Here is a 21,133-nt window from a genome sequence, read left to right on the forward strand (position 1 = left end):
CCAGAACAGAGCTAGAGGCAATCATTCAGGGTTTGAGACCCATCATCCCAAGAGCCCTGGCTCTTTATGGTAGAGCTGAGTAGCAAAAGTCAACATACACCATATTCCTACAGCCTGGCTGAGCTTTAGGAGTTGTCTCGTTTGAAACTAGGGAAGGGTATGGAAACCTGCCCAATCTCACTTTAGCCACGAAAATAATGCTCTTGGCCAGTGGCCTCAGACAAACAGCCACTGGTGCAATTAAACAATCAATAGGAAAAATAGTTTCATTTCTCCTCACCACCCTCCTTCAACCTGGGTAATCTATTCTGCCTAAAGGAGAAAGAAGACTGTGCGTTTATATCCCCTCCCTTACATCCCCGTCAGCCTCCACTCAACACAAACTGCGGACCCCACTATCCACCGCACTATCTGACCATGATTCATGTTGGGTGAGGGGACTGCCTTCAACTCGGACCAATTTCACCTCCGCTGCCCTTTACCACAGGGGATTCAGAAACAGAACTGAGGGCAGTGAACGAAGGGACAGGCTGGGCACACACGAACATTACTTCTTCAACCTGAGTGCAATTCTCAGGGAAACCCTTTTATTATTATTATTCCTTTCCATTTTACTCCTGGAAATTTTAAAGCATTTTCTGAAACATATTTTTTTTTCTTCTTTTTTTTTTTAATGTCAGTCATATGTTTAGAAAAGTAAGGGGTTGGTGGGTTTAATGACTGTCTCAAAAGCACATGCTGTTGCTAGGGAACTCAGGCTCATCCTGCTTTCTAATCACTAGCATGTTAGGTGGAAGTCAAACTTCTCAGGGTGTTGTTAAAATGAATGGCATTTGGTTAGAACTGTTCTTGCTTGTGTCGTAGCATCCTGGATTATTATCGATTGCCTCACACCCACAGATCTTGTTTTCCTAATTTGATTTCTGTATTTGCGTCACTGCCAGGGACACGCAGACTAGACCAGTCAGGTTCACTTCCTGTTTCTCAGAACTGGTTTATATTTGGTCTCATAGCACTAGCTGGTAAAACATTATCAAACTGATCCTCTTGGAAAGAAATTTGTGCTTTCCGTGAAAACAGATTAGCCCAATTAAATACTAATTCGCATGGAAAAATGTCATCATTTGAGGAATAAAGTAGCTCACCAGTGGCCATTTCAAGAAACCATTCTTGACATGCAAAGCTTAGAAAAACCCACCATCTTTATTTTCTTTTACCCAGAATCTTCATTCCTCAGCATTAGAACTAAAACAAACTCAAGTAGAGAGCAGACTGAAGGATGATATTTCTAAAATGAAGCTCAAAAAATACACATTGAAGCTGGGAAAATAATTTAGACCAAATAAGGCATAGAGTTGAATGGAATCCAGGCCCCAGGAGCGCAGAGAAGCTTGGGTCAGCATTGGGGCGCTCAGAGAACACTGATCACAAGGCTGTACTACAAATAGGAGCCCATCCCTTTACGTACCAGTGGTCTCTTTTACTAATCCTCTATGTCCCTCGCTTTTTTTTTTCAGTTCCTTCCTCTTTATAACAAGGATATTACAAAGGCAATATCATAAAGATAAGCATTATGTAAACAGTTTGGTGGGTTCTGATGTAGATAATTTGTTCAGGTGGAAAACAATAGGATGTATATGGCATTGAGGAAAGGTCAGCTGATTGAAAGGAATTTCTTCTCACTTTCTTAGGAGAAAGTTAGGTCTTTCTTCTCCTATCAGTTCCCTCGTGGAAGCTTAACAGCAGTGCTGGACTAAATGATGTCTAAGTTTACTTCCATTTACAAAATTCTGTGATTATATTGAATTCACTACATAAAAATTTCAATTTTAGCTGGATTTTGCAATGCTAAATTTTGACACTGAAACTTTATTACCTATCCACAGAGACCTTGGAGGAAATTGTAATGGGAAATGATTTGCTGCTGATACATCATTTTTTAGTGTCAGTTTTCAGACAATCAAATGAAATCGATCTTATTCTCAATATACTTACTCTGCTTGCATGGTGGTGTTGTAGAAGCAATAGAAAGGATATAAAATTGTAAGAGGGCTTTCAGGCATTTTGCATTTAGTTAACCGAAAATAATTTGATGAGCAAAACAATGGAATGACGAGGAAGAGCTAGCTACACAAGAAAGAAATAATCAGCTGAATCCTCATGGAGCCAATAATCTAGTTATCTGTATTTTAATTCATGATAGGCAAAAATATACCTAACACAGATTTTTGAAAAATTCAGGTTCCAAATGTTAAGCAGTAGCATGAAGAAATGTGAGATTTGTGCCAGAGAGAAAAGACTTGACTTTGAAACCCAACTCTGCCATTTTATTTATTCATTATTGAGTGTGAGCTCTGTGTCAGGTACTGTGCAAGGCACTGGGAATACAAAGACAAATTAAACAGTCTGCTCCGAAGGACCTTCGATATAATGAGAAGACAGATAAGTACACAGTTGATCACACAACAGTGAGATGATGTCAACAAGAGAGCTCAATGGAAGTGTACCCAGCCATGACTGGCCATAGTCAGAGTCCCTAACCATAGAAGATGAATTTGGAAAGGAGTTAGTTCTGAAAGATAAGTAGACAAGTGGGTAAGTTAAAGAGAAATGTATTCCAGGCAAAGAAAGTACCATGTGAAAAGTCCTAGAGGTAAAAGGTGTACCCAGAGAGTTGAGAGGGAAGGACAGTACCCTGTAAAGTAGTCGATTATCAGTAAATACATTGTGTGGGTGCATGGCAGAAGATCTGAGGGACACACCCAGAAAGATCAGCAAGGTCTTATATGTCTTCCTAAGAAGTTTCCATTTATCCTAAGGCCGATGGACAACCACTGATGAATGTTAAGGAGCATGTCCATTTTAAAAAGATCACTGCAGTTTGGAGAATGTATTAGTGTGAGTAACACTGTAAGCAGAGAGACTAGTTAGGAGATTAGCATTATAGGAAATGAATGGCGGGCATCTGAACTAAGGCAGCAAGAATGGAAATGGAGAGAGAAGGATTCAAGACATATTTAAGATAAAGAACCAACTGAACATTATTATTGATTATATCTGCAGGATTAAGAATGGAAGATTTATGACTTAGGTAAATGGGAGGATAGTGGTACCCTTTGCCAAGATGGGGACTTCAGGAGGGAATGTAGGCTGAAGAGGGAAGGTAATCAGTTTAATTTGAAACATGTTCAGTTTGAAGTGTTCGTGGAATATCAAAGTGAAGCTTTTCACTACCTAATTGAACAGGGGAGTTTAGCACTCGAGAGAGATCTGTGCTGGAATCATCAGAATGTGATGGTTTATGAAAGTAGATTAAATCCCCAGCAGAAAAGGTATAGTGTAAGAAGAGAAGAGGACCGACTCTGGAACCTTATGAAAATGCCAACGTTGAAAAGTGAGGAAACAAACATACGGAGGAAGAACATCCAGAAAGGTAGCAGGACCAGGAACAAGTAGTTTCAGAGAAGCCAAGGGAGGAATTGGCAACAGTATTAAATGCTAGAGAAAGGTCAAGAGAAATGAGGACTGCAAGTCCTCAGACTCAGCAACAAGGAGGTCATTGTTGTGTTTGGCAAGAAGGAGTTTATTGGGGTAGTAACGAGATTGCAGTGGACTGAGGAGCAGAGGAGGTAGATAGAGGAAGTTCTTTTGGATAAGGACTAAAGGGCAAGTAAGAGGAGGAAGTAAAGGTATTGGGAAGAGAATAAAATCATGGTCTGTTAAGGCTGCATAGGAAAAGAAGGAAATAATACAGAAATCCTAAGTTTTTTATTCTTTGAAGCCTTCTCATTTCAATTAAACGACATCACCATCCACCAACTGCTCAAATCTCAAAAGCATGTCGACATTCATGATTCTTCTTTTTTCATCAGTCTTCACCCCCAGTCCACAAGGAATTCAAGTTAACCCTACCTCCAAAACATTTTCACAGTCTGTCTATTTCTATCTCTGTTGCTGCCACCCTCCTACAAGCACCATCTTCTGGGCGTCAGTAATAGCTTTCTAACTGATGTTCTTGCTTCCACTCTCGTTCCTGCTCTCCACAGCACAGCCAGAGTGACCTAAAGCATAGCAAATACATCAGATCTTATTTCTTCTCTCTTTGCAATCCTTCCATGTCTTCTGATTGCAGTTGGAATAAAGTCCAGACTTCTTTGCTGGCCTCCCAGACACCTCTTCAGTCTCATCTCCCACCACTGTCCCCTGACTCCAATCACACTGGCCTTTTTCTACTCGTTAGCTGCATTGGATTTGCTCTTGTTTTAAGGACTCACTCCAGATATTTCCTTTTCCTGGAGTACTCCTTTGGTCATCCAACCTCTGTTTAAATGTCACCTCCTGGCCCAGTTGGTGAGGCTCAGTGGATTGAGCGTTGTACAACAGACTGAGAGGTCCGGGTTCCGTTCTCAGCCAGGGCTCATGCCCGGTTGTAGGCTCAATCCCCAGTAGGGGGCGTGCAGGAGGCAGCTAATCGATATATTGCTCTCATATCGATGTTTCTATCTTCCTTCCTGTCTCTCTAAAAAATCAATAAAAACATTAAAAAAAAAAGTCACCTCCTCAAAGAGGCCTTTCCTGACCGCCTTTACTAGAATATCCTTCTCCGTCCACCTTCCCACCCATCCCATGTATTTTTCTCACAGTAGTAAAACTTTATTACTATTTGTTTTCATTGTTTATGGTTGAGAACCCTTCTAAAGTTTAAACCCTGCGAGGACTCCTGACACATAGTAGGCACTTAAAAATGCTCATTGGGCCCTGGATGGTTTTGCTCAGTGGTTAGAGCGTCGGCCTGTGGTCCAGAGAGACCCGGGTTTGGTTCCCGCTAAGGGCACGTACCTCAGTTGCAGTTTATCGTGCGGGTGGCAACCACTCGATGTGCCCCTTTCACGTCAATGTTTCTCTCTCTCTTTCTCTCCCTCCCACTCTATCTGAACAAAAACTGGAAAAATGTCCTTGGGTGAGGATATAAAAAAAAATTTATTGAGCGCTGGCTGGTTTTGCTCAGAGGTTAGAGCATTGACCCGTGGACCGAAGAGTCCCAGGTTCAGTTCCCACTAAGGGCATGTACCTCGGTTGCAGTTTGTCCCCAGCCCTGGTTGGGATCGTGTGGGTGGCAACCAGTAGATGTGTCTCTCTTATATCGATGTTTCTCTCTCTCTCTTCCCCCTTCTCTCCCTCCTGCTCTATCTGAAGATAAATGCAAAAAAATATCCTGAGGTAAAGATGAAAAAAATTTTTTTTTAAAGTTCATTAGATGTTTATAGAAGGGAAGAAAGGAGAGACATAGACTATTGGAAATTAGAGGCATCAAGCATCAGAGCCTGTGTGGATGAGGAATGGCCAGTGATGACAGATGACTAGGCTTTTAAGATTCTGGAAGTGGAAGAGCTACTAGCTGTGTGACATTGGGCATTCATATCCTCTGAGGCTCACGTTGAATTAATAATGATATATACATCAGCCCTGGCCTGTTTGCTCAGCGGTTAGAGCATCGGCCCACGGTCCAGAGAGACCCGGGTTCGGTTCCCGCTAAGGGCACGTACCTTGGTTGCAGTTTGTCCCCGGCCCTGGTTGGGGTCGTGTGGGTGGCAACCAGTCAATGTGTCTCTCTCACATTGATGTTTCTCTCTCTCTCTTCCCCCCTCTCTCCCTCTGCTCTATCTGAAGATAAATGCAAAAATGTCCTCGGGTGAGGATTAATAATAATAATAGACATCACAGGGCTATTAGGAAAATTGAATAAAATAGTATAGTTATACATATAAGGTGGTTTTGTCAAGCTGTTACTAGGAAGTCAGGACTTCTGCAAATCAATTTCTAACCTCTACATATGAACAATTTATAAACTCTACATATGAACACTTCGTGTGAGCTCCCCTGTAAGGGAGTTAACATTTGATGATTACTTATTATTAGGAGAAAATGGCTAAATTGTGACTTTTAAAAAATACTAGCATACCTGAAAGAACCTGGACATTAGATTACTTAAGAAGAAATCAAAGCACTCTTGCAAATTACTAAGAAAAACATCGAAAACCCTGGGAGATTGGGCAAAGGGTATGACAGATTGTAGTTAAGGAAGTACAAATGGATCTTTAAAATATGTAAAAATGCTCACCCTTTCTCATAACAAGATATGCAAATTATGACACAAGGAGATGTATAGTTTATATGTCAGATTGGCACAAATCAAAAAGTGTAATAGCATACTTTGTTCGTCAGGCTGGGAAGATTGTCAGTAGGAGTGAAAGTTGGTACAACCTCTGTGGAGGGCAATCTGGCAGAATTTATCAAATTTTTAAGTGTACAAAGCCATTGATCTAGCAATTCCACTTTTGTTGTTGTTAATCCTCACCTGAGGATACTCTTCCATTGACTTTTAGAGAGAATGGAAGGGAGGAAGGGAAGGAGAAAGAGAGAAACATCAATGTGAGTTACATCAATTGGTTGCCTATCCCAGGGCTGGGGATTAAACCTGCAACCCAGGTACATGCCCTTGACCAGGAATTGAACCCAAGACCCTTTCGTCTGTGGGCTGATGCTCAAACCACTGACCCAAACTGGCCAGGGCTAGAAATTCCACTTTTATATATTTATCCAATAGATATATTCACATATGCATTGAAGGATGACTCTTCTAGGATCTTCACTGAAGCTTTATTTATGCCAGTTAAAGACTGAAAACAACCTGCATGTCTATCAATAGAGATGTGGTTAAATAAATTATGGTACAGTTATAAAAGTGTTTAAAAACTGTGAGGTAGTTTTAGGTGTACTGATGTGAAAATATCTTCACAATATATTGCTACATTAAAAAAATAAGATGAAGAACAACATGTATTTTGCTAGCATTGTATTTCTTTCTAAAGACTATTAACATTTTGTTTGGTTTTGGTTTTTTTTGGTCTGAAAAATTTTATCCGTGAGAAGAGGAAATAGAACAGGGCAAGAGCAGATGTGGGGAGACCAGCTGAGAAGGTATTTCAGTGACTTAAGTCAGAGACGATGGTTTCTCGGACTAGGGTGGCAGCATGTACAGGAAGCGAAATGATCAGAGTTACAAGTTATTTTAAAGAACTTGACGATTACATGGAAATGATGGATTATGGAGAAGGAAGTAGTGTCATGGTTGACTTGAGAAATCGTCCGAGATCAGAGGCATGAGTGCAGGTGTCAATCACCAAGATGGAGAAGCCTAGGACAGTAACAAAATTCTGGGGAATTTTTTTTTTTTTAAGTGGTGATGTCTACTGCAGTCTTGTGATATAGGCCTTAAGTCAGAAGAGCTGCTGGAACCGGATTTATAAATTGGAAGAGGATTGCTTAAAGAGGGTAGATAGAATCACAAGAAAAGCAGGCTCAGGGCTAAGCTCTGCTCATTTAGACATTGGATAAAAGGAAAGAGCTGGCAATGGAGACTGAGAATCAGAAACCAGCAAAATAAAACCAGGAGATTATGGGACCAAAGAAACCAAGAGAAGAATATGTTAAAGAGAATCATGTTAAATGTTGCCAAAGGGTCCAAGAAGGTCTTATAACTTGTATCTCTCATAAATTATAAGTTCCTTGGAACGTGGGATTATTTCTTTATTTTTGTATCCTTGAGCCTTGCCCTGTGTCTTACACAAAATAAATCACCACTAAAATTTTGTTAAATTGGAAAGAGAGACAGTGACACAGAGAGACAGACAGGCAGAGATACAGAAAGATAACAGAATGTATCTTTGGGTCTCAAACAATAAATAAATAGAACAGATCCCCTTGAACTTGATTGCAAACCAAACCTGATCTTAGGAAAAATAAGGAGGTTCTGCCCCCTTAATTTCACCCTTGAACTAACACATTGACTGAGCTCCCACAGTGCCATGTCGTTGCGATGTTAAGTCCTCCCGGAAACATTTTGATAACTACTATTCACCTGTGTCTGGTCATTCTGAGTCATTTTTGTCTTTATTTAGGTCCTGAGTGATGACAAAAAGAGCAATTTGCTTTTCCTCGCCTATCTGACTCTATCCTACTACCTTGATCTGTTGATGGAGTCTGGAGACCCATTTTGGTACCACTTCGGTTCTGTAATACACTGTCACCACTCACGAGGATGCCCAGCCCTAGTGTCCCATCAAAGGAAATGATGACTTTTGGCAGGAAGAGATGCAGCTATCACCTCTTAGAGAAACCACCCGCTCCTCAGTCTGTTACTGTTTCTGCAGAAAGGTGCTATTAGGAGAGACTGTAGAGAATCCCAAAGGAGAAAGGGTTTTTACTTTGTCCTGGGGACATGGAAACCTACACAGCAAAAGAGATGCCATGACCTTTTGGTGCAATGTCCTTGAATTTGAAATTAAAATAATAGATGTAATTTAAACGATATTTAAAATGTTATGGCATCCTGTATTATTTAGTTAGACCAAAGGTCAGCAAACTTTTTCTGTAAAGGGCCAGGCGGGGAATAGCTTAGACTTTGGGTCCACACGTTCTCTCTCCCAGCTCCTCAGTTCTGTCATTGTAGTGTGAAAACAGTCATAGACAATAAGTAAGTGAATGAATATGGCTGTGTTCCAACTAAACTTTACTTATGGACACTGAGATTTGCGTTTTACATAACTCACATGTCATGAAATATTCTTCTTTTGGTCTTTTTCAGACACTTAAAAATCTGAAAACCATTCTTAGCTCACAGGCCATACAAAAGATAGGAGGTGGGTTGGATTTGGCCATGGACAGTAGCCTGACAGCTTCTGATTTAGGCAAACGTGATGATCGTGTCATGAAAAAGATGTTCAGATTCAGAAAATAATCTGTTCATATACAGAGGTTGGCAAAAGTAGGTTGACAGTTGTTAGTACAGGAAACACAGAGTTAATAAAGTTATTATAATAATCATAACCTGCATGTCTTTTTCCATACCAGCAACTATAAACCGAATTTTCCCCACCCCTGTATACCTCTTTATTTTAACTTTTCAAGTTTATTTGAACATATAAACATGCTAGCTCACATCTGACTTATTTGGAAATAAAGTATGTCTCCTTGTTTCAGTATTCATATAACACTTCGCCCCTTCTCTCCTTGTTATGAATGAATGTGTATGAATGTAGTATTTTTATAGAGCGAACTGAGGAATTCTTACTACTTGACTTTATAAACACCCAAAGTAGGACAGGAATTATGCGTTCTAATCACATTTTAAAACTGCATTAAATTTATTCAGTAGGTACTTATTGATAATCTGTTTCTTTCATAATGCAGTACTGAGTGTCATGGGGTTAGAGATAAAAGAGGATAGATGATTGATAGATGGTAGGTAGGTAGGTAGGTAGGTAGGTAGATAGATAGATATACAGATAAAAACTCTAGAGGCTAATAGGTGCCAATGAGAATTGTTTGATGTATCACAGTATAAATCTGGCCATTTAAGCAACAGATAGGTAGTTATACAAAAGTAAGGTTAAATCTGAACTCTTGTGTCCCAGATGTGTGACCATAAAGCTTTAGTTTCCTCTTTTTAGAATGGGGATAAAATACCGACCTGTCAGTGAAGTTGTGGGAATTAAGATGGTGCATATCAGCTAGCATGGCACCTGGTGCACGGGAAGTAATCAGTAAACGGGAGCTGTTGTTGTGTTGCACCAATATGAAGGTGTATGGTTTGTTCAAAAGAAGCAAACACAATCAAAGGCAAAGCAGAGTGACTTGGGAGTCAAGAACGTATGAACACAGAGGGAAACCCACCAGGACTGATGCCTGGCAGAGAAGGTTTGAGTGAGAGTGAAAGTAAAAGCAGAAGGGACCTGGGGAGCATACATGAGGCAGCTGGACAGTTGTCTTGCCTTTGCTTCCCTAGTAACCAGCTGCTGAATTGTCTAAGGGGCTTCGCCTATAGATTTATCTCTCCCATCTCCCCAGTACCTAACTGCCCATGCTGATGGGGAGAAAAAGTATCATCAGTACAAACCCCAGCATCTTGCGTACTGCCAGTCAGGTACCTGTGAGCCTCAGACACCTGTAGCTCCCTCCTGCTATGTTTGCCCAATTCTGGGCTTGTACCTTGACTTCCACACTTCAGTCTCTGGTCATTCTGCCTTGAACAGTCTCCTGTAGATTTGGGACGGTGTCTTGTCACCATGGCTCTAACAACTTGTTAAGCTTATCCCTAACCAGTCCTCTTCCCCAGAGGACTGTATTCTACTGACTGCACGCCTGTTGTGATGCCCTTAACCTGTGGCACACATGTGACTTACCCTTCTTACTGGACTGTGAGATACCAAGTCTTACACAGCTCAACTGCTCTAATCCAAGCCAGCTTCTGTATTCATGACCCATGCCTGGGAGTCCTGGCTCACGCCCTCAACCCACTGGCCATGTGTTGTCAACCAGTTCTAGCAAGCCCTGTGATCCTATTATGGCAACATCAATGATGCTTTCCCAATTCAAATGACAAAATTATTGGCACAGGCACAATTTAAAGGTAATGGAGAACTCTAGCGTCTACTGACAAACTGCGGAAAAATGAGCATCAAAAAATTGGCAAGACTTACATTTAAACTAATTGCTTAGCCCTGGCCAGTGTGGCTCAGTTGGTTGGGTGTTGTCTCGTGCAATGAACGGTTCATTCCATTTCCTGTTGGGGCACATGCCTGAGTTGCAGGCTCAGTCCTCAGCAGGGGGCATGTAGGAGGCAGCCAAACAATGCTTTGCTCTCACATTGTTTCTCTCTCTCTCCCTCTCCCTTCCTCTCTAAAAATCAATAAAAATGTTAAAAATAGCCTGACCAGTGTGGCTCAGGGGTTGAGCGTCGACCCATGCACCATGAGGTCACCAGTTTGATTTCCAGTCAGGTCACATGCCCAGGTTGTGGGCCAGATCCCCGGTGGGGGGCATGCAGGAGGCAGCCAATCAGTGTTCTCTCTCATCGATGTTTCTATCTCTCTCTCCCTCTCCCTTCCTCTCTCTCTAAAAGCAATAAAGAAAAAAAATGTTTTAATGTTAAAAATAAATAAATAATAAACTAATTGCATGTGGAAAAGGTACTTCTATTCTGTGCTTAATTCCATCCAGCTAAGAAGAGTGAGTTGGTGAAGTGGAAGTGACAAGCAACTTAAAATAAGTGACCCCTTGAATTTGCAACAGCCAGAGAGGCAGTTCTGTACTTTCTGATCTGACCCAAGGAAGACCTGAATAAGTTAAGACAGAATATGGACATGAGGCTCTGTCTGGCCAGGAACTAGGAAAGCAAACTTAAAAGGAGTAAAATGACTTGAAACTTAAATTCACCAGATATTTTTCCATGAAGAAAAGGGAGCATCTGGTAAAGATCAATGTGACTGCTCAAGAAGTGCTCTGATAAGCTCATATTCTTCTTCTTATTTTTTATCCTCATCCAAGGATATGTTTTCATTGATTTGAGAGAGAGAAAAGGAGAGGAAGAGAGAAAGAGAAACATCAATGTGAAAGAGAAACATTGATCAGTTGCCTCCTATATACACCCCAACCAGGGATTGAACCCACAACCTACATATGTGTCCTGACTGGAAATCAAACCTGCCACCTTTCTGGTGTAAGGGACGATGCTCAACCAATTGAGTCACTGAGCCAGGGCTAAGCTCATATTGTTTAAGGACATGTACAAAAAGTAGAAGTTAGGGTATAAAACAAGAAGGGCTCAAACTTTGAAAATAATGCCGGAGGGCTAACATACGGACAGCTGAGGTCTGTAGAAAGTGTTGAAGACAATGAATGGGTTTTTGCTTATGTATATAGTTAGAAAGGTGTGATGATGGGATAGTGCTGTTGAAAGGGGCACAGTAATGTTAATAGTTAACTGATAAACAGGACCACTGCACTGTAGTGTTTCCTAGATTCTAAGGAACAAGCTTTCCCCTCACATTTCCCGTAGTTTTAAAATCAGAAAGTATCTTCAGCAGATATGCTTAATAGATAGGGGGTAGTGTTTGTGGGGAGGAGGGCTCTAAAATCAGTAATTAGTGGCCGTGCATCATACAATACATTGGTCTTAGGATAGAGGAAATAAGGAATTTTTTTCACTTGGCTCTTCCAGGATTAATCTCATTCAGCAGATGAGGGGTCTACTTTGTGTCCTAAATTGGCAGTGCTGCCAGTGGCCACCAAAGTAGGAAAGGGTCAGAAAGGAGTTGGGGGCCATTGTCAGAAGTGTGATGCCCAGAGAGGGAGCAGAAACGGGCGGATGAGCGCTACTGAAGAATGGATGAGTTGCAAATACTAGAGCCAGGACTGAAACAGGAAAGGAATACTGTGGTCAAAACCTCTAAGCAAGTCAAAGAGAGACCAGTGCTGGCTTGCAGAAGCCAAGTCACTGTCATAGAAGGCAGAGGGAAGGTGTCTTAGTCTGTCCGAGCTGTCATAACACATACCATAGACTGGGTGACTTAAACAAAAACGTCTATTTCTCACAGTTCAGAGGCAGGAAGTTCACCACCAAGGTGCCAGCAGATTGGTGTCTGGTGAGAGCCCCACTTCCTCGCGTGCAGACAACGACCTTTTCGCTATATCCATCCATGAAGACAGAGATCATCTCTCTGGTGTCTCTTCTTATAAGGGTACTAATCTGGTTTATGGCCTAATTAACTCCCCAAAGCCCCACCTCCAAATATCATATTTTGGGATCAGGGCTTCAACATACTAAGGGGGGGGGGCACAAACATCCCATTAATAGCAGGTGGAGAGAGGGGATATGTGTTGAAAAGACCAGGCATGGCCAAGATACAGGAAGGGATAAAAGAACCGCTATGAAGCTCCTCAGGAACAACGTCTAAGATGGGGTCGGTGGATAATGGCTTGCACGAGGCAGAACATTTTTAACTATGATGATATGTAGTATGCAGATGCTACCGTGTCCTGCCTCTTCTGATTCACTGCTGTGATTGTCTTAAAGCCCCAGTGCTCCAGGCTCCAACTTGGTTAGCTCCAGATGACCCGTGGAGGGCTCCTCTGAGAAAATGTTTAAATCAAGATGTAGGTCTGGAGTCACAAACCAGGACAAAACATTGCCAAGTGGTATAAGTAAGACCTTGAGTTAAAAAAACAAAACAAAAACAAAAACAAAAAAAACAATGGTCCAAATAAGTAATCAGAGAACAAAGTAGCCAAGAGACAGACTTTACCAGAATAAATTCAGGGGAGAGTAGGAGCTGTGGTCTAAGCCTACTGCGTCCATGGAATCTTTAAATTCCTTAAAGAAGGAATTTAACCCTGGCCAGGTGCTGAAGCAGGTTGGAGTGTTGTCTTATACACCAAAAGGTTGCTTTTGATTCCCAGTCAGGGCACATACCTAGGTTATGGTTTTTTTGTTGTTAATTTTCACCAGAGGATATTTTTTCCATTGATTTTTAGATAGAGTGGAAGGGAGGGAGGAAGAGAGAGAGAGAGAAACATTGATGTAAGAGAGACACATCAATTGGTTCCCTCCTGCACAACCCTGACTGGGCTGAGGGAGCAAATCTGCAACCCTTTGGTCCTCGGGCCAATGCTCTAACTGCTGAGCCAAACCAACAGGGCGGGTTATGGGTCTGATACTCAGGGCACAATGAGAGACAGTTATCAATGTTTCTCTCCCTTCCTCTCTCTCTAAAATCAATGAAAACATATCCTCAGGGGAGGATTAAAAAGAAGAAAAAGAATTTAGACCTGGCTGGTTTGGCTCAGCGGTTAGAGCGTCACCCCACAGAGTTGAGGGTTCAATTCTGATAAAGAGCATCTACCTCGGTTGTAGTTCATCCCTGGCCCTGGTCAGGGTCATGCAGGAGGCAGCCAGTTGATGGGTCCCTCTCACATCGATGTTTTTCTCTCTCTCCCCCCTCCCTCCCACTCTATCTGAAGACAAATGGAAAAATATCCTTGGGTGAGGATTTAAAAAAAAAGAAAGAAAGAGAATTTAGAGAACCTAAAGATCAGTTGGCCATAGAGAAAAATGTCCTAACCACATTTGATTAGACCTTTAGAAACTGATGCACCTAGGTGGCCCTATGCAGCTTGAATGTAAAGAGTTTAGTCCCTAGGGAGGGACTGTGTTTTTTCATTTTAACTCTAGTTTCTACCACGTTAATAGTGGTAAAACAAATGAGTTTTCAAACGGCAGAGTATTAGTCATTTTCTTTTCAAAACAATTATCTTGATATTTAAAGACAGAGCCCTTCCCTAGCTGTCTTCTCATATATGTCTTCACAGCTGCACCTTTCTGCGGGACATTCAGGTAGCTCTGGGCAAGTAGACCCCTTCTTTATCCCAGGGGAGGGCCTGCAGTCCAGGCTAAGCCAATCAGTAACCAGTGCCACCAACAAAATTAAAATCTGCATGAGGTATTCTAGATCATAAAAATATATATGATCATGTTCTTAATATATAAAGAGCTCTTAACAAACTTACAAAAAAAAGACCACATCTCAAAAGAACACAAAAAAGCAAAAAGAGAAAAAGGGATCCAATTAGTCAATGAAAATAAAAAGGCCCAGTCTTACTAGTAATTGAAGAAATGCAAATTAAAATAAAACTAGATGTCTCTGTGCCTAGCAAATTGTCAAGAAATTTAAAGTGCTGTCTTGCATGGATAAAGATGCAGGGAATAAGGACCCTCGGACAGTATTGGCATTCAAATGGGTTCAAGCATTCTAAAGAGCAGTTGGCAGTGTGTGTGTGTGTGTGTGTGTGTGTGTGTGTGTACACACACAAACCATTTAACACAGTAATTTTATTTTTAAGGCTTTATCTTAAGAAAACAAACCAGAATCACTCACAAAATATAATGTTGGAGAATATTTAGGTTAGCATTCTTTTTTATTTTTTATTTTTTTTCTTTATTGATTTTAGAGAGAGAGTAAATGAGAGAGAGATAGAAACATCAATGAGAGAGAACATCAATTGTGGGGATCGGACCCACAACCTGGGCATGTGTCCTGACTAGGAATTGAACCGGCGACCTCTTGGTGCATCTGTCAACTCTCAACCACTGAGCCACATTAGCCAGACATTAGCATTCTTCATAATACTGAACAACTGGAGATAATCTGAGTGTCCAAATTGAAGTATTGCATAAATTGTAATGTATACTTATGATGTAATTTATTCATCCAGTAAAAAGCAGATTATGGAAAGATGTCCTGACATCAGAAAATGTTGGTCATTTATTATTAAATATATTTGCTCAGAAAGAAAGACTGGACAGTGACACAGAAAAAATATTAATAATGGTTATATCTTGGTAATGGAATTATAATTTATTTTCTTCTTGGTGAGTTTTGAATATTTTGAATCCTCTCACTAAACATGTACTTATCGCTCTTTTAGTCAGGATAAAAATGAAATTAAAGATGAAAAGGGAGCTCAAGGTGAAGGAGAGAGTAAGAGAGAACTTCACTTTTTTTTTTAATCTTCACCCGAGGATATTTTTCATTTTATCATCAGATAGAGTAGGAGGGAGGGAGAGAGAGAGAAACATCAATGTGAGAGAGACATCGACTGGTTGCCTCCCGCATTCAGAGCTGGGAACAAACTGCAACCAAGGTATGTGTCCTTGACTGGAATCGAACCCACGACTCGTTGGTCTGAAGGTCGACGCCCTAACCACTGAGCCAAACTGGCCAGGGTGAGAACTTCACATTTTTAAATGAGTTTCAAATCTTCTGATCCACATAAACTACATCCTGGGATACAAAAAGAAAGTCCAGATATTCTCATAGATATGTTATGAGGAACCACTGAGGATAGAACTACCATATGGCTGGAACTGGATAGATATACTCATTTTTAGAAAAGGAAAAGGTGGATTCCAGAACCCACACTGATAAGTTTAATTTATTTAGGAAAAGAAAGTTGGTATCAGCAGGAAGCTGCATGGGTTCACTGAAGTCCTTCCGCACGACACTCATTTTCCTTGTCCCCCCGATATGCTTTACATCATGTAATCCTCACCCCAGGCCTCTGAGTAGTTTTATTCTTCCCATTACACAGAAGTGGAGCCTGAGACCAGAGATATCAAGTGACTTGTCCAGGATCCTAAAGCTAGTCTGAAAGACTGGAGACATATTAGTCATTCCTAACATTGGACCGGAGTTTTCATGGGATCCTCACATATGACATAATAGAACATGGAACAGGAAACTGTACAGTATTTTTAGTAGATGAAATGATTATACCCAAAAGTGTGCATTAAAAGAGCATTGTTTAGCGCTGGCTAAACAATGGTGTCTCAGAGCATAGAGCCTCAGCCCATGCACCAAAGGGTCAGGGGTCTGATTCTAGGTCAAGCGCATGTCCCTGGGTTTCAGGTTTCGCATTTTTTTTTTCTTTATTGATTTTAGAGAGAGAGGAAGGGAGAGGGAGAGAGAGAGAGAAACATTGATGAGAGAGAACACTGATTGGCCGCCTCCTGCATGCCCCCTACTGGGGATTGGGCCCACAACCTGGGCATGTGCCCTGACTGGGAATCCAATCGGCGACCTCTTGGTGCATGGGTGGACGCTCAACCACTGAGCCACACCAGCTGCTGGGTTTCAGGTTTTATCCCAGCCCCAGTGGGATACGTGCATGCAGGAGGCAACCAGTCGATGTGTCTCTCTCACATAGATGTTTCTCTCTGTCTGTCTCTCTCTCCCGCCCCCCCTTCCCTTCCATTCTCTCTACAAAAAAAAAAAAAAAAAAATCAATGGAAAAATATTCTTAGGGGAGAATTAACAACAACAACGAGCATTGTTTACCTGGCGGTTTCTAGTGGTAATAATAATACCCACTTATTGAGTACTCATTATATACAAAGTTCTGTACAAAAGTACTTTCTATCTATCTATCACTTCAGTTAATCTTCTCCAACAGAAACAGGCACTGTTATCACCCCCATTTTATAGATGAGAAAACCAAGACTCAAGATGGTTAATGAACTTGCTTCCAATTAGACAGCTAGTAAATAGAAAAGCTGAGATTTGTCACAGAAAGTCTAAGAGCCCATGTGCTTAACTAGTATACTAACGGTGTTCTTGTGGCCCTTGGTTCCTGTTCTGCTCAATTTGTTTTTTCTTTTTTATTAAAAGGAAGGTTTATTAATCCTGAGTAATGGCTTAAAGGGCATATTTCTGCTAGGAATACAAGCTGAGACAACAGAAGAAAAGGAAGGCAAGAAAACCAACATTTATTAAGCTCTTCTAATATAGTGGGTACTGTGCTGCCCTCCTTTAAGCATCCTTTACTATCATTACACTTTGTAATGTAAATACGATTATCTCTGTTTTCACTGATAAGCAAGTTAAGGTGGAGGGAGATCATAACATGTCCAAGGTCACTGGCTACACAACAAAACCAAATTCGAATTTACATCTGTCTGACTCCTAAGATCTTACTCTCTTTAATACTGGATAATAAAAATCAAATATAAAAATATAATATTTAGTGGGAAAAAGTGCAAAATCCTGCAGTTGGCTTTAAAAAGTCAATGGTATAGCCCTGGCCAGTTTGGAGTGTTGGCCTGCGGTACAGAGAGACCCGGGTTCGGTTCCCGCTAAGGGCCCGTACCTCGGTTGCAGTTTGTCCCCGGCCCTGGTTGGTCGTGTGGGTGGCAGCCACTCAATGTGTCCCTTCACATCGATGTTTTTCTCTCTCTCTCCCTCTCTCTCCCTCCCACTCTATCTGAACAAAAAATGAAAATAAAATGTCCTTGGGTAAGGGTAAAAAGAAAAAAAAGTCAATGGTATAAAGAGGTCGCTGGTTCAATTCCCCATCAGAGCACATGCCCAGGTCCCCACTGGGGGGCATGCAGGAAGCAGCCAATTGATGTTCTCTTTCATCGATGTTTATCTCTCTCTCTACCCCTCTCCCTTTCTCTCTCTCTAAAATCAATAAAATAAAATAAAAGTCAATGGTATAAATATAAGAATTGAGAGATCTAGTCAACATTTCAAGTGCAAAAGGCCTCAGGATGAGTTGACTGGGAATTGCCATGAGTCAGGAGTATTACTGTCAGGACCACTCACAGTCTCAGATGGCATTGACAGAAGAACTGTATCCTGGAAAAAGGTGAGAATGCTCCTCCTGGTTTGTGCATCGCTTATACCAGAGGAGGAGAACTGTGATCAATTCTGAGTGTCACATTGTAAAAGAGTATGGCTCTCCAGAGCAGAGCAGCCCACTGGTAACAAAATATATACATACGTACATGCAGGTATACATACATAAAGACTGGATTATTTCACAAAAGTTAAACAAGTGAGAAAACCCTAGAAGTAGCTGAAAACCATTTTCAATTAGCTGAAGGGCTGCTATAGGGAAGGAATTATTCTTATAGTGTATGTGGTTCCAGAGGACAGAGGGTTATGGTTAGACGGAGGCTGATTTGGGCCAGTAAGTGAAAAACCAAACTATAACTGCATCTTGCATATTTTTTTTAGTCACTGAAATGCTTTAGACATAGTAGGCACCCAAAAAATATATGTTGAACTGAATTAGGTGTTCAGTTGTTATTCAAAATGTAACATGGTTGTCTCATGGGGTAGTGAGCTCCTGAGAGATGTTTAAGCAGAAGCTTGGTGTTGTACTAAAGACTCCCATCATATTATTATTATTATTATTTGTTAAACAATTTTTTCTTTATTGATTTTTTTTTAGAGAGAGAAGGGAGAGGGAGAGACAGAAACATCGATGAACGAGAACATCAATTGGCCACCTCCTGCACACACACACACCCCCACACACACACTGAGGATCGGGCTCACAACCTGGGCATGAGCCCTGACCAGGAATCAAACAGGCGACCTCTTGGTGCATGGGTTGATGCTCAACCACTAAGCCACACCGGCCGGGCAAGAGTCCCATCATATTAAAAACAATCCCGACATTTTGCCCAACTCCAGATTCTTCCAAGCCATTACCTGCGTCCCCCACAGCCCAGCTTCAAAGAGGAATCTTCACCCAACCTATTCCAGCCTGACTTTTAACTCTAAAAACTGTGCTCTTCAGATGAAATTACCACCCTAATTTTATCACTCGTTCGACCCCAGGGAGAAGTGCTGGTCATGTCTTTATTGAAGTCTCATCTCCTTTTACTTGCAGACTTCACTCCGCCCCTTTCTCCTGCTGCCTCTCAGCCAGTCTTGCCCAGTCTCCTCCCCCGACTCTTCCTCCTCTGACAGCTGCCTGTGTGCTTTTTCCCAGGGTCCTGTTCTTGGCATTCCTCTCACTGTCGGCCCTCCTCTGGATATCCCACCCATTCTGAGGACTCAGCTACCACTGGGCACTGACTCCTGAACCTCTATATTCAGCCCAAACTTCTCTCCCGATCTGCAGCCTTGTCTTTTGTTCACACCTAGATATCCTGGAATCAACAGACTTAATAGGCTGGCCACTTAGCGCCCCTACACAGTGCTCTCCACGCCGCTTATCTTAGTTAATGTCGTTACTCTTCAACCTTATCTCCCTCCCCTACTCCCAAACCTTTGCCTAATCAATAACTGTGTTGTTGGTATACTTCTAAATTTCCCCTAGATTTGTCACTGCTGTTCATCCCACTGCTGCTGCGGTGATTCAGACCGTAATCCCTTCTATGGACTGTTACGGTGGCCTCCAATTGGCCTTCCTGGCTGGAGTCTCCCCTTACTTCAGGTCAGCCTTCATCCTGCTACAGACGTTGTATGTTTTAATATGAATGATCCCATCTCTCTCCTATTTAAGTCTCTCTTACGATTAATTATTGTCTTCAGTATAAAGTCTAAATTCCCTAGCTATAAATCAAGGTTGCTTTTTTTTTATATGGTTACAACTTACCTTGTCAGTCCTTTTTAGCCTGCACCAGATTTTTCCTTTCCTTTGAACACAGTTAGCTTTTTCTCATCTTATTCCCCTAATAATCTTCTCCCCTTGGCCAACTCATCTCCTCCTTCAGTGCCCAATTCAAATGTCAGCACTTTAGGAAAAGAACCCTCTTCAGCTTCCAAGTCAGAATTCAGGGCAAGAGATAATGATATTTAAAGCAATGGACTGGATGGGCAATTGTAGATGACCATGCCCAAGGGGCACCCCCAACATTCAGAAATCAGGAAGGACCCAGCAAAAGAGACCTAGAAGGAACAAACAGTGAAGTAGGAGAAAAGCCAGTGTGGTGTGAAGTAGCCAAGCGAGGGAAATGTTTCAACAAGAAGAGTGATCATCGGTGCCAAGAAGCCGCTGAGAGGGCAGTAAGGTGAGGATGGGCAGTTGACTATTGGATTTGACAACATAGAGGTCACTGCAACTTTCACAGGTGTGTGTTCAGTGAAGTCATGGGGGACAGGCTGATTGGGTTGGCGTTAGGAGAGTCAGAATTGAGAAAGCCAATGCTTATTGAATGGGTGAAGTATTGGATAATTCAAGAAATTATGTCTGAGACAGGATTCTATAATTGATCAGGAACCAAAACAGATGAATTATTTTGAACTCTTAGAATTTTGAACTCTGAAAATTTCCCCGATAGAAATTGGGATGCAATTTAGTGGAGCAAAACTTTGTTTTAAAATTGATTTGAGAGAGAGAGAAGGGAGAGGGGGAGAGAGAGAAACATTGATTTGTTGTTCCATCTATTTATGCATTCATGGGTTACTTCTTGTATGTGCCTTGACCAGAGATTGAACCCACAACCTTGGCATATCGAGAGGACGCTCTAACCAACTCAGCTACCCGGCCAGGGTGCAAAGCTTTTCTTAAAAGACAAGGAAATTCAAAGTAAGATTTTCAGGGTAGTAGGGTTAGTCTAGGGGAAGGTTCTGTATGAGTTCTCTAGTGGTTACATTTTATCCTATGACCCGGTTCATAAAGACCTTCATGCAGGACTTCTCTGAGGCTTCAGGAAAGAGCTGACCCTTCAGGGACTTGGGTGGAGGATTTTCAGAGCCTTTTCAACACCCCTTGCTAGTGTGTGGGGGTGCTAAGAAGCCTATAAGGCTGGCTCTCATTATTTTGAGTCTGGGCATCACCAAGTATGAATGGTTGGAATGAGGTGAACAGGAAACATCTGGCTCATCCAACACACTGCATTTGAAAATGTTCTATTTAGAAGTATTTCTATATAAAAATTTTATACTAAAATGTAATAGAGATGGGCTAAGTGACCACCTATATTTGATAATTAGGTAGACTG

General features: G+C 41.5%; 1 long non-coding RNA gene across 1 annotated transcript in view; it reads left to right on the forward strand.

Moving 5' to 3' along the window:
* Window positions 1-21,133, forward strand: part of LOC118619589 — a 33,881-nt gene that overhangs the window by 359 nt on the left and 12,389 nt on the right. The window lies entirely within an intron of this gene.

Source organism: Molossus molossus, unplaced genomic scaffold, assembly GCF_014108415.1.
Source record: "Molossus molossus isolate mMolMol1 unplaced genomic scaffold, mMolMol1.p scaffold_m16_p_7, whole genome shotgun sequence".
NCBI lineage: Eukaryota > Metazoa > Chordata > Mammalia > Chiroptera > Molossidae > Molossus > Molossus molossus.